Below are 14,567 nucleotides of genomic sequence, written 5' to 3'. Positions count from 1 at the left end.
TGGCAGAATTTGTTATTCCTCTCTAATATTCCCAGTGAATGCGGCATAAGTGGAACATTCGGTTGTGCAGTCATTCCGAGGCCTCTCAAAACATTCCGCTCCCGGGTGGGCTCGAACCACCAACCTTTCGGTTAACAGCCGAACGCGCTGCCTATTGCGCCACGGAAGCAGTTCAAATTTGGCAGAATTTGTTATTCCTTTCTAATATTCCCAGTGAATGCTGCATAAGTGGAACATTCGGTTGTGCAGTCATTCCGAAGCCTCTCAAAACATTCCGCTCCCGGGTGGGCTCGAACCACCAACCTTTCGGTTAACAGCCGAACGCGCTGCCTATTGCGCCACGGAAGCCTTGCACTGTTCAGCCCGGTAGAATTTGTTATTCCTTTCTAATATTCCCAGTGAATGCGGCATAAGTGGAACATTCGGTTGTGCAGTCATTCCGAGGCCTCTCAAAACATTCCGCTCCCGGGTGGGCTCGAACCACCAACCTTTCGGTTAACAGCCGAACGCGCTGCCTATTGCGCCACGGAAGCAGTTCAAATTTGGCAGAATTTGTTATTCCTTTCTAATATTCCCAGTGAATGCGGCATAAGTGGAACATTCGGTTGTGCAGTCATTCCGAGGCCTCTCAAAACATTCCGCTCCCGGGTGGGCTCGAACCACCAACCTTTCGGTTAACAGCCGAACGCGCTTCCTATTGCGCCACGAAGCCTTGCACTGTTCAGCCCGGTAGAATTTGTTATTCCTTTCTAATATTCCCAGTGAATGCTGCATAAGTGGAACATTCGGTTGTGCAGTCATTCCGAAGCCTCTCAAAACATTCCGCTCCCGGGTGGGCTCGAACCACCAACCTTTCGGTTAACAGCCGAACGCGCTGCCTATTGCGCCACGGAAGCAGTTCAAATTTGGCAGAATTTGTTATTCCTTTCTAATATTCCCAGTGAATGCTGCATAAGTGGAACATTCGGTTGTGCAGTCATTCCGAAGCCTCTCAAAACATTCCGCTCCCGGGTGGGCTCGAACCACCAACCTTTCGGTTAACAGCCGAACGCGCTGCCTATTGCGCCACGGAAGCAGTTCAAATTTGGCAGAATTTGTTATTCCTTTCTAATATTCCCAGTGAATGCGGCATAAGTGGAACATTCGGTTGTGCAGTCATTCCGAAGCCTCTCAAAACATTCCGCTCCCGGGTGGGCTCGAACCACCAACCTTTCGGTTAACAGCCGAACGCGCTGCCTATTGCGCCACGGAAGCCTTGCACTGTTCAGCCCGGTAGAATTTGTTATTCCTTTCTAATATTCCCAGTGAATGCGGCATAAGTGGAACATTCGGTTGTGCAGTCATTCCGAGGCCTCTCAAAACATTCCGCTCCCGGGTGGGCTCGAACCACCAACCTTTCGGTTAACAGCCGAACGCGCTGCCTATTGCGCCACGGAAGCACTGTTCAAATTTGGCAGAATTTGTTATTCCTTTCTAATATTCCCAGTGAATGCTGCATAAGTGGAACATTCGGTTGTGCAGTCATTCCGAAGCCTCTCAAAACATTCCGCTCCCGGGTGGGCTCGAACCACCAACCTTTCGGTTAACAGCCGAACGCGCTGCCTATTGCGCCACGGAAGCCTTGCACTGTTCAACCCGGTAGAATTTGTTATTCCTTTCTAATATTCCCAGTGAATGCGGCATAAGTGGAACATTCGGTTGTGCAGTCATTCCGATTCCGAGGCCTCTCAAAACATTCCGCTCCCGGGTGGGCTCGAACCACCAACCTTTCGGTTAACAGCCGAACGCGCTGCCTATTGCGCCACGGAAGCAGTTCAAATTTGGCAGAATTTGTTATTCCTTTCTAATATTCCCAGTGAATGCGGCATAAGTGGAACATTCGGTTGTGCAGTCATTCCGAGGCCTCTCAAAACATTCCGCTCCCGGGTGGGCTCGAACCACCAACCTTTCGGTTAACAGCCGAACGCGCTGCCTATTGCGCCACGGAAGCAGTTCAAATTTGGCAGAATTTGTTATTCCTTTCTAATATTCCCAGTGAATGCGGCATAAGTGGAACATTCGGTTGTGCAGTCATTCCGAGGCCTCTCAAAACATTCCGCTCCCGGGTGGGCTCGAACCACCAACCTTTCGGTTAACAGCCGAACGCGCTGCCTATTGCGCCACGGAAGCCTTGCACTGTTCAACCCGGTAGAATTTGTTATTCCTTTCTAATATTCCCAGTGAATGCGGCATAAGTGGAACATTCGGTTGTGCAGTCATTCCGAGGCCTCTCAAAACATTCCGCTCCCGGGTGGGCTCGAACCACCAACCTTTCGGTTAACAGCCGAACGCGCTGCCTATTGCGCCACGGAAGCCTTGCACTGTTCAACCCGGTAGAATTTGTTATTCCTTTCTAATATTCCCAGTGAATGCGGCATAAGTGGAACATTCGGTTGTGCAGTCATTCCGAAGCCTCTCAAAACATTCCGCTCCCGGGTGGGCTCGAACCACCAACCTTTCGGTTAACAGCCGAACGCGCTGCCTATTGCGCCACGGAAGCCTCACTGTTCAAATTTGGCAGAATTTGTTATTCCTTTCTAATATTCCCAGTGAATGCGGCATAAGTGGAACATTCGGTTGTGCAGTCATTCCGAGGCCTCTCAAAACATTCCGCTCCCGGGTGGGCTCGAACCACCAACCTTTCGGTTAACAGCCGAACGCGCTGCCTATTGCGCCACGGAAGCAGTTCAAATTTGGCAGAATTTGTTATTCCTTTCTAATATTCCCAGTGAATGCGGCATAAGTGGAACATTCGGTTGTGCAGTCATTCCGAAGCCTCTCAAAACATTCCGCTCCCGGGTGGGCTCGAACCACCAACCTTTCGGTTAACAGCCGAACGCGCTGCCTATTGCGCCACGGAAGCCTTGCACTGTTCAGCCCGGTAGAATTTGTTATTCCTTTCTAATATTCCCAGTGAATGCGGCATAAGTGGAACATTCGGTTGTGCAGTCATTCCGAGGCCTCTCAAAACATTCCGCTCCCGGGTGGGCTCGAACCACCAACCTTTCGGTTAACAGCCGAACGCGCTGCCTATTGCGCCACGGAAGCAGTTCAAATTTGGCAGAATTTGTTATTCCTTTCTAATATTCCCAGTGAATGCTGCATAAGTGGAACATTCGGTTGTGCAGTCATTCCGAGGCCTCTCAAAACATTCCGCTCCCGGGTGGGCTCGAACCACCAACCTTTCGGTTAACAGCCGAACGCGCTGCCTATTGCGCCACGGAAGCAGTTCAAATTTGGCAGAATTTGTTATTCCTTTCTAATATTCCCAGTGAATGCGGCATAAGTGGAACATTCGGTTGTGCAGTCATTCCGAAGCCTCTCAAAACATTCCGCTCCCGGGTGGGCTCGAACCACCAACCTTTCGGTTAACAGCCGAACGCGCTGCCTATTGCGCCACGGAAGCCTTGCACTGTTCAGCCCGGTAGAATTTGTTATTCCTTTCTAATATTCCCAGTGAATGCGGCATAAGTGGAACATTCGGTTGTGCAGTCATTCCGAGGCCTCTCAAAACATTCCGCTCCCGGGTGGGCTCGAACCACCAACCTTTCGGTTAACAGCCGAACGCGCTGCCTATTGCGCCACGGAAGCACTGTTCAAATTTGGCAGAATTTGTTATTCCTTTCTAATATTCCCAGTGAATGCTGCATAAGTGGAACATTCGGTTGTGCAGTCATTCCGAGGCCTCTCAAAACATTCCGCTCCCGGGTGGGCTCGAACCACCAACCTTTCGGTTAACAGCCGAACGCGCTGCCTATTGCGCCACGGAAGCAGTTCAAATTTGGCAGAATTTGTTATTCCTTTCTAATATTCCCAGTGAATGCGGCATAAGTGGAACATTCGGTTGTGCAGTCATTCCGAGGCCTCTCAAAACATTCCGCTCCCGGGTGGGCTCGAACCACCAACCTTTCGGTTAACAGCCGAACGCGCTGCCTATTGCGCCACGGAAGCAGTTCAAATTTGGCAGAATTTGTTATTCCTTTCTAATATTCCCAGTGAATGCGGCATAAGTGGAACATTCGGTTGTGCAGTCATTCCGAGGCCTCTCAAAACATTCCGCTCCCGGGTGGGCTCGAACCACCAACCTTTCGGTTAACAGCCGAACGCGCTGCCTATTGCGCCACGGAAGCCTTGCACTGTTCAACCCGGTAGAATTTGTTATTCCTTTCTAATATTCCCAGTGAATGCGGCATAAGTGGAACATTCGGTTGTGCAGTCATTCCGAGGCCTCTCAAAACATTCCGCTCCCGGGTGGGCTCGAACCACCAACCTTTCGGTTAACAGCCGAACGCGCTGCCTATTGCGCCACGGAAGCCTTGCACTGTTCAACCCGGTAGAATTTGTTATTCCTTTCTAATATTCCCAGTGAATGCGGCATAAGTGGAACATTCGGTTGTGCAGTCATTCCGAGGCCTCTCAAAACATTCCGCTCCCGGGTGGGCTCGAACCACCAACCTTTCGGTTAACAGCCGAACGCGCTGCCTATTGCGCCACGGAAGCAGTTCAAATTTGGCAGAATTTGTTATTCCTTTCTAATATTCCCAGTGAATGCTGCATAAGTGGAACATTCGGTTGTGCAGTCATTCCGAAGCCTCTCAAAACATTCCGCTCCCGGGTGGGCTCGAACCACCAACCTTTCGGTTAACAGCCGAACGCGCTGCCTATTGCGCCACGGAAGCATTTTCAAATTTGGTAGAATTTGTTATTCCTTTCTAATATTCCCAGTGAATGCGGCATAAGTGGAACATTCGGTTGTGCAGTCATTCCGAGGCCTCTCAAAACATTCCGCTCCCGGGTGGGCTCGAACCACCAACCTTTCGGTTAACAGCCGAACGCGCTGCCTATTGCGCCACGGAAGCAGTTCAAATTTGGCAGAATTTGTTATTCCTCTCTAATATTCCCAGTGAATGCGGCATAAGTGGAACATTCGGTTGTGCAGTCATTCCGAAGCCTCTCAAAACATTCCGCTCCCGGGTGGGCTCGAACCACCAACCTTTCGGTTAACAGCCGAACGCGCTGCCTATTGCGCCACGGAAGCAGTTCAAATTTGGCAGAATTTGTTATTCCTTTCTAATATTCCCAGTGAATGCTGCATAAGTGGAACATTCGGTTGTGCAGTCATTCCGAAGCCTCTCAAAACATTCCGCTCCCGGGTGGGCTCGAACCACCAACCTTTCGGTTAACAGCCGAACGCGCTGCCTATTGCGCCATGGAAGCCTTGCACTGTTCAGCCCGGTAGAATTTGTTATTCCTTTCTGATATTCCCAGTGAATGCTGCATAAGTGGAACATTCGGTTGTGCAGTCATTCCGAAGCCTCTCAAAACATTCCGCTCCCGGGTGGGCTCGAACCACCAACCTTTCGGTTAACAGCCGAACGCGCTGCCTATTGCGCCACGGAAGCAGTTCAAATTTGGCAGAATTTGTTATTCCTTTCTAATATTCCCAGTGAATGCTGCATAAGTGGAACATTCGGTTGTGCAGTCATTCCGAGGCCTCTCAAAACATTCCGCTCCCGGGTGGGCTCGAACCACCAACCTTTCGGTTAACAGCCGAACGCGCTGCCTATTGCGCCACGGAAGCAGTTCAAATTTGGCAGAATTTGTTATTCCTTTCTAATATTCCCAGTGAATGCGGCATAAGTGGAACATTCGGTTGTGCAGTCATTCCGAGGCCTCTCAAAACATTCCGCTCCCGGGTGGGCTCGAACCACCAACCTTTCGGTTAACAGCCGAACGCGCTGCCTATTGCGCCACGGAAGCCTTGCACTGTTCAGCCCGGTAGAATTTGTTATTCCTTTCTAATATTCCCAGTGAATGCGGCATAAGTGGAACATTCGGTTGTGCAGTCATTCCGAGGCCTCTCAAAACATTCCGCTCCCGGGTGGGCTCGAACCACCAACCTTTCGGTTAACAGCCGAACGCGCTGCCTATTGCGCCACGGAAGCACTTCAACTTTCAACCCGGTAGAATTTGTTATTCCTTTCTAATATTCCCAGTGAATGCGGCATAAGTGGAACATTCGGTTGTGCAGTCATTCCGAGGCCTCTCAAAACATTCCGCTCCCGGGTGGGCTCGAACCACCAACCTTTCGGTTAACAGCCGAACGCGCTGCCTATTGCGCCACGGAAGCAGTTCAAATTTGGCAGAATTTGTTATTCCTTTCTAATATTCCCAGTGAATGCGGCATAAGTGGAACATTCGGTTGTGCAGTCATTCCGAAGCCTCTCAAAACATTCCGCTCCCGGGTGGGCTCGAACCACCAACCTTTCGGTTAACAGCCGAACGCGCTGCCTATTGCGCCACGGAAGCCTTGCACTGTTCAACCCGGTAGAATTTGTTATTCCTTTCTAATATTCCCAGTGAATGCTGCATAAGTGGAACATTCGGTTGTGCAGTCATTCCGAGGCCTCTCAAAACATTCCGCTCCCGGGTGGGCTCGAACCACCAACCTTTCGGTTAACAGCCGAACGCGCTGCCTATTGCGCCACGGAAGCAGTTCAAATTTGGCAGAATTTGTTATTCCTTTCTAATATTCCCAGTGAATGCGGCATAAGTGGAACATTCGGTTGTGCAGTCATTCCGAGGCCTCTCAAAACATTCCGCTCCCGGGTGGGCTCGAACCACCAACCTTTCGGTTAACAGCCGAACGCGCTGCCTATTGCGCCACGGAAGCAGTTCAAATTTCGGCAGAATTTGTTATTCCTTTCTAATATTCCCAGTGAATGCTGCATAAGTGGAACATTCGGTTGTGCAGTCATTCCGAAGCCTCTCAAAACATTCCGCTCCCGGGTGGGCTCGAACCACCAACCTTTCGGTTAACAGCCGAACGCGCTGCCTATTGCGCCACGGAAGCAGTTCAAATTTGGCAGAATTTGTTATTCCTCTCTAATATTCCCAGTGAATGCGGCATAAGTGGAACATTCGGTTGTGCAGTCATTCCGAAGCCTCTCAAAACATTCCGCTCCCGGGTGGGCTCGAACCACCAACCTTTCGGTTAACAGCCGAACGCGCTGCCTATTGCGCCACGGAAGCCTTGCACTGTTCAACCCGGTAGAATTTGTTATTCCTTTCTAATATTCCCAGTGAATGCGGCATAAGTGGAACATTCGGTTGTGCAGTCATTCCGAAGGCCTCTCAAAACATTCCGCTCCCGGGTGGGCTCGAACCACCAACCTTTCGGTTAACAGCGGAATGTTTTGAGAGGCTTCGGAATGACTGCACAACCGAATGTTCCACTTATGCCGCATTCGCTGGGAATATTAGAAAGGAATAACAAATTCTACCAAGGTTGAACAGTGCAAGGCTTCCGTGGCGCAATAGGCAGCGCGTTCGGCTGTTAACCGAAAGGTTGGTGGTTCGAGCCCACCCGGGAGCGGAATGTTTTGAGAGGCCTCGGAATGACTGCACAACCGAATGTTCCACTTATGCAGCATTCACTGGGAATATTAGAAAGGAATAACAAATTCTACCGGGTTGAACAGTGCAAGGCTTCCGTGGCGCAATAGGCAGCGCGTTCGGCTGTTAACCGAAAGGTTGGTGGTTCGAGCCCACCCGGGAGCGGAATGTTTTGAGAGGCTTCGGAATGACTGCACAACCGAATGTTCCACTTATGCAGCATTCACTGGGAATATTAGAAAGGAATAACAAATTCTGCCAAATTTGAACTGCTTCCGTGGCGCAATAGGCAGCGCGTTCGGCTGTTAACCGAAAGGTTGGTGGTTCGAGCCCACCCGGGAGCGGAATGTTTTGAGAGGCCTCGGAATGACTGCACAACCGAATGTTCCACTTATGCCGCATTCACTGGGAATATTAGAAAGGAATAACAAATTCTGCCAAATTTGAACTGCTTCCGTGGCGCAATAGGCAGCGCGTTCGGCTGTTAACCGAAAGGTTGGTGGTTCGAGCCCACCCGGGAGCGGAATGTTTTGAGAGGCCTCGGAATGACTGCACAACCGAATGTTCCACTTATGCAGCATTCACTGGGAATATTAGAAAGGAATAACAAATTCTGCCAAATTTGAACTGCTTCCGTGGCGCAATAGGCAGCGCGTTCGGCTGTTAACCGAAAGGTTGGTGGTTCGAGCCCACCCGGGAGCGGAATGTTTTGAGAGGCTTCGGAATGACTGCACAACCGAATGTTCCACTTATGCCGCATTCACTGGGAATATTAGAAAGGAATAACAAATTCTACCAGGGTTGAACGTGGCTTCCGTGGCGCAATAGGCAGCGCGTTCGGCTGTTAACCGAAAGGTTGGTGGTTCGAGCCCACCCGGGAGCGGAATGTTTTGAGAGGCCTCGGAATGACTGCACAACCGAATGTTCCACTTATGCAGCATTCACTGGGAATATTAGAAAGGAATAACAAATTCTGCCAAATTTGAACTGCTTCCGTGGCGCAATAGGCAGCGCGTTCGGCTGTTAACCGAAAGGTTGGTGGTTCGAGCCCACCCGGGAGCGGAATGTTTTGAGAGGCCTCGGAATGACTGCACAACCGAATGTTCCACTTATGCCGCATTCACTGGGAATATTAGAGAGGAATAACAAATTCTGCCAAATTTGAACTGCTTCCGTGGCGCAATAGGCAGCGCGTTCGGCTGTTAACCGAAAGGTTGGTGGTTCGAGCCCACCCGGGAGCGGAATGTTTTGAGAGGCCTCGGAATGACTGCACAACCGAATGTTCCACTTATGCAGCATTCACTGGGAATATTAGAAAGGAATAACAAATTCTAGGCCAAATTTGAACTGCTTCCGTGGCGCAATAGGCAGCGCGTTCGGCTGTTAACCGAAAGGTTGGTGGTTCGAGCCCACCCGGGAGCGGAATGTTTTGAGAGGCTTCGGAATGACTGCACAACCGAATGTTCCACTTATGCAGCATTCACTGGGAATATTAGAAAGGAATAACAAATTCTGCCAAATTTGAACTGCTTCCGTGGCGCAATAGGCAGCGCGTTCGGCTGTTAACCGAAAGGTTGGTGGTTCGAGCCCACCCGGGAGCGGAATGTTTTGAGAGGCCTCGGAATGACTGCACAACCGAATGTTCCACTTATGCCGCATTCACTGGGAATATTAGAAAGGAATAACAAATTCTACCGGGTTGAACAGTGCAAGGCTTCCGTGGCGCAATAGGCAGCGCGTTCGGCTGTTAACCGAAAGGTTGGTGGTTCGAGCCCACCCGGGAGCGGAATGTTTTGAGAGGCCTCGGAATGACTGCACAACCGAATGTTCCACTTATGCCGCATTCACTGGGAATATTAGAAAGGAATAACAAATTCTACAGGGTTGAACAGTGCAAGGCTTCCGTGGCGCAATAGGCAGCGCGTTCGGCTGTTAACCGAAAGGTTGGTGGTTCGAGCCCACCCGGGAGCGGAATGTTTTGAGAGGCCTCGGAATGACTGCACAACCGAATGTTCCACTTATGCAGCATTCACTGGGAATATTAGAAAGGAATAACAAATTCTACCGGGCTGAACAGTGCAAGGCTTCCGTGGCGCAATAGGCAGCGCGTTCGGCTGTTAACCGAAAGGTTGGTGGTTCGAGCCCACCCGGGAGCGGAATGTTTTGAGAGGCCTCGGAATGACTGCACAACCGAATGTTCCACTTATGCAGCATTCACTGGGAATATTAGAAAGGAATAACAAATTCTGCCAAATTTGAACTGCTTCCGTGGCGCAATAGGCAGCGCGTTCGGCTGTTAACCGAAAGGTTGGTGGTTCGAGCCCACCCGGGAGCGGAATGTTTTGAGAGGCCTCGGAATGACTGCACAACCGAATGTTCCACTTATGCCGCATTCACTGGGAATATTAGAAAGGAATAACAAATTCTGCCAAATTTGAACTGCTTCCGTGGCGCAATAGGCAGCGCGTTCGGCTGTTAACCGAAAGGTTGGTGGTTCGAGCCCACCCGGGAGCGGAATGTTTTGAGAGGCTTCGGAATGACTGCACAACCGAATGTTCCACTTATGCCGCATTCACTGGGAATATTAGAAAGGAATAACAAATTCTGCCAAATTTGAACTGCTTCCGTGGCGCAATAGGCAGCGCGTTCGGCTGTTAACCGAAAGGTTGGTGGTTCGAGCCCACCCGGGAGCGGAATGTTTTGAGAGGCCTCGGAATGACTGCACAACCGAATGTTCCACTTATGCCGCATTCACTGGGAATATTAGAAAGGAATAACAAATTCTACCGGGTTGAACAGTGCAAGGCTTCCGTGGCGCAATAGGCAGCGCGTTCGGCTGTTAACCGAAAGGTTGGTGGTTCGAGCCCACCCGGGAGCGGAATGTTTTGAGAGGCCTCGGAATGACTGCACAACCGAATGTTCCACTTATGCAGCATTCACTGGGAATATTAGAAAGGAATAACAAATTCTGCCAAATTTGAACTGCTTCCGTGGCGCAATAGGCAGCGCGTTCGGCTGTTAACCGAAAGGTTGGTGGTTCGAGCCCACCCGGGAGCGGAATGTTTTGAGAGGCCTCGGAATGACTGCACAACCGAATGTTCCACTTATGCCGCATTCACTGGGAATATTAGAAAGGAATAACAAATTCTGCCAAATTTGAACTGCTTCCGTGGCGCAATAGGCAGCGCGTTCGGCTGTTAACCGAAAGGTTGGTGGTTCGAGCCCACCCGGGAGCGGAATGTTTTGAGAGGCCTCGGAATGACTGCACAACCGAATGTTCCACTTATGCCGCATTCACTGGGAATATTAGAAAGGAATAACAAATTCTGCCAAATTTGAACTGCTTCCGTGGCGCAATAGGCAGCGCGTTCGGCTGTTAACCGAAAGGTTGGTGGTTCGAGCCCACCCGGGAGCGGAATGTTTTGAGAGGCCTCGGAATGACTGCACAACCGAATGTTCCACTTATGCCGCATTCACTGGGAATATTAGAAAGGAATAACAAATTCTGCCAAATTTGAACTGCTTCCGTGGCGCAATAGGCAGCGCGTTCGGCTGTTAACCGAAAGGTTGGTGGTTCGAGCCCACCCGGGAGCGGAATGTTTTGAGAGGCCTCGGAATGACTGCACAACCGAATGTTCCACTTATGCAGCATTCACTGGGAATATTAGAAAGGAATAACAAATTCTGCCAAATTTGAACTGCTTCCGTGGCGCAATAGGCAGCGCGTTCGGCTGTTAACCGAAAGGTTGGTGGTTCGAGCCCACCCGGGAGCGGAATGTTTTGAGAGGCCTCGGAATGACTGCACAACCGAATGTTCCACTTATGCCGCATTCACTGGGAATATTAGAAAGGAATAACAAATTCTGCCAAATTTGAACTGCTTCCGTGGCGCAATAGGCAGCGCGTTCGGCTGTTAACCGAAAGGTTGGTGGTTCGAGCCCACCCGGGAGCGGAATGTTTTGAGAGGCCTCGGAATGACTGCACAACCGAATGTTCCACTTATGCCGCATTCACTGGGAATATTAGAAAGGAATAACAAATTCTGCCAAATTTGAACGTGGCTTCCGTGGCGCAATAGGCAGCGCGTTCGGCTGTTAACCGAAAGGTTGGTGGTTCGAGCCCACCCGGGAGCGGAATGTTTTGAGAGGCCTCGGAATGACTGCACAACCGAATGTTCCACTTATGCCGCATTCACTGGGAATATTAGAAAGGAATAACAAATTCTACCGGGTTGAACAGTGCAAGGCTTCCGTGGCGCAATAGGCAGCGCGTTCGGCTGTTAACCGAAAGGTTGGTGGTTCGAGCCCACCCGGGAGCGGAATGTTTTGAGAGGCTTCGGAATGACTGCACAACCGAATGTTCCACTTATGCAGCATTCACTGGGAATATTAGAAAGGAATAACAAATTCTGCCAAATTTGAACTGCTTCCGTGGCGCAATAGGCAGCGCGTTCGGCTGTTAACCGAAAGGTTGGTGGTTCGAGCCCACCCGGGAGCGGAATGTTTTGAGAGGCCTCGGAATGACTGCACAACCGAATGTTCCACTTTCATGCCGCATTCACTGGGAATATTAGAAAGGAATAACAAATTCTGCCAAATTTGAACTGCTTCCGTGGCGCAATAGGCAGCGCGTTCGGCTGTTAACCGAAAGGTTGGTGGTTCGAGCCCACCCGGGAGCGGAATGTTTTGAGAGGCCTCGGAATGACTGCACAACCGAATGTTCCACTTATGCAGCATTCACTGGGAATATTAGAAAGGAATAACAAATTCTGCCGGGTGAAATTTGAACTGCTTCCGTGGCGCAATAGGCAGCGCGTTCGGCTGTTAACCGAAAGGTTGGTGGTTCGAGCCCACCCGGGAGCGGAATGTTTTGAGAGGCTTCGGAATGACTGCACAACCGAATGTTCCACTTATGCAGCATTCACTGGGAATATTAGAAAGGAATAACAAATTCTGCCAAATTTGAACTGCTTCCGTGGCGCAATAGGCAGCGCGTTCGGCTGTTAACCGAAAGGTTGGTGGTTCGAGCCCACCCGGGAGCGGAATGTTTTGAGAGGCCTCGGAATGACTGCACAACCGAATGTTCCACTTATGCCGCATTCACTGGGAATATTAGAAAGGAATAACAAATTCTACCGGGTTGAACAGTGCAAGGCTTCCGTGGCGCAATAGGCAGCGCGTTCGGCTGTTAACCGAAAGGTTGGTGGTTCGAGCCCACCCGGGAGCGGAATGTTTTGAGAGGCCTCGGAATGACTGCACAACCGAATGTTCCACTTATGCCGCATTCACTGGGAATATTAGAAAGGAATAACAAATTCTGCCAAATTTGAACTGCTTCCGTGGCGCAATAGGCAGCGCGTTCGGCTGTTAACCGAAAGGTTGGTGGTTCGAGCCCACCCGGGAGCGGAATGTTTTGAGAGGCCTCGGAATGACTGCACAACCGAATGTTCCACTTATGCAGCATTCACTGGGAATATTAGAAAGGAATAACAAATTCTGCCAAATTTGAACTGCTTCCGTGGCGCAATAGGCAGCGCGTTCGGCTGTTAACCGAAAGGTTGGTGGTTCGAGCCCACCCGGGAGCGGAATGTTTTGAGAGGCCTCGGAATGACTGCACAACCGAATGTTCCACTTATGCAGCATTCACTGGGAATATTAGAAAGGAATAACAAATTCTACCAGGGTTGAACAGTGCAAGGCTTCCGTGGCGCAATAGGCAGCGCGTTCGGCTGTTAACCGAAAGGTTGGTGGTTCGAGCCCACCCGGGAGCGGAATGTTTTGAGAGGCCTCGGAATGACTGCACAACCGAATGTTCCACTTATGCCGCATTCACTGGGAATATTAGAAAGGAATAACAAATTCTGCCAAATTTGAACTGCTTCCGTGGCGCAATAGGCAGCGCGTTCGGCTGTTAACCGAAAGGTTGGTGGTTCGAGCCCACCCGGGAGCGGAATGTTTTGAGAGGCTTCGGAATGACTGCACAACCGAATGTTCCACTTATGCCGCATTCACTGGGAATATTAGAAAGGAATAACAAATTCTGCCAAATTTGAACTGCTTCCGTGGCGCAATAGGCAGCGCGTTCGGCTGTTAACCGAAAGGTTGGTGGTTCGAGCCCACCCGGGAGCGGAATGTTTTGAGAGGCCTCGGAATGACTGCACAACCGAATGTTCCACTTATGCCGCATTCACTGGGAATATTAGAAAGGAATAACAAATTCTACCGGGTTGAACAGTGCAAGGCTTCCGTGGCGCAATAGGCAGCGCGTTCGGCTGTTAACCGAAAGGTTGGTGGTTCGAGCCCACCCGGGAGCGGAATGTTTTGAGAGGCCTCGGAATGACTGCACAACCGAATGTTCCACTTATGCCGCATTCACTGGGAATATTAGAAAGGAATAACAAATTCTGCCAAATTTGAACTGCTTCCGTGGCGCAATAGGCAGCGCGTTCGGCTGTTAACCGAAAGGTTGGTGGTTCGAGCCCACCCGGGAGCGGAATGTTTTGAGAGGCCTCGGAATGACTGCACAACCGAATGTTCCACTTATGCCGCATTCACTGGGAATATTAGAAAGGAATAACAAATTCTGCCAAATTTGAACTGCTTCCGTGGCGCAATAGGCAGCGCGTTCGGCTGTTAACCGAAAGGTTGGTGGTTCGAGCCCACCCGGGAGCGGAATGTTTTGAGAGGCCTCGGAATGACTGCACAACCGAATGTTCCACTTATGCCGCATTCACTGGGAATATTAGAAAGGAATAACAAATTCTACCGGGTTGAACAGTGCAAGGCTTCCGTGGCGCAATAGGCAGCGCGTTCGGCTGTTAACCGAAAGGTTGGTGGTTCGAGCCCACCCGGGAGCGGAATGTTTTGAGAGGCCTCGGAATGACTGCACAACCGAATGTTCCACTTATGCAGCATTCACTGGGAATATTAGAAAGGAATAACAAATTCTGCCAAATTTGAACTGCTTCCGTGGCGCAATAGGCAGCGCGTTCGGCTGTTAACCGAAAGGTTGGTGGTTCGAGCCCACCCGGGAGCGGAATGTTTTGAGAGGCCTCGGAATGACTGCACAACCGAATGTTCCACTTATGCCGCATTCACTGGGAATATTAGAAAGGAATAACAAATTCTACCAGG

The sequence above is a fragment of the Necator americanus genome, chromosome III, assembly GCF_031761385.1.
Source record: "Necator americanus strain Aroian chromosome III, whole genome shotgun sequence".
Taxonomy (NCBI): domain Eukaryota; kingdom Metazoa; phylum Nematoda; class Chromadorea; order Rhabditida; family Ancylostomatidae; genus Necator; species Necator americanus.
The sequence above is the reverse complement of the archived record's forward strand: the minus strand, read 5'-3'. Positions refer to the sequence as shown.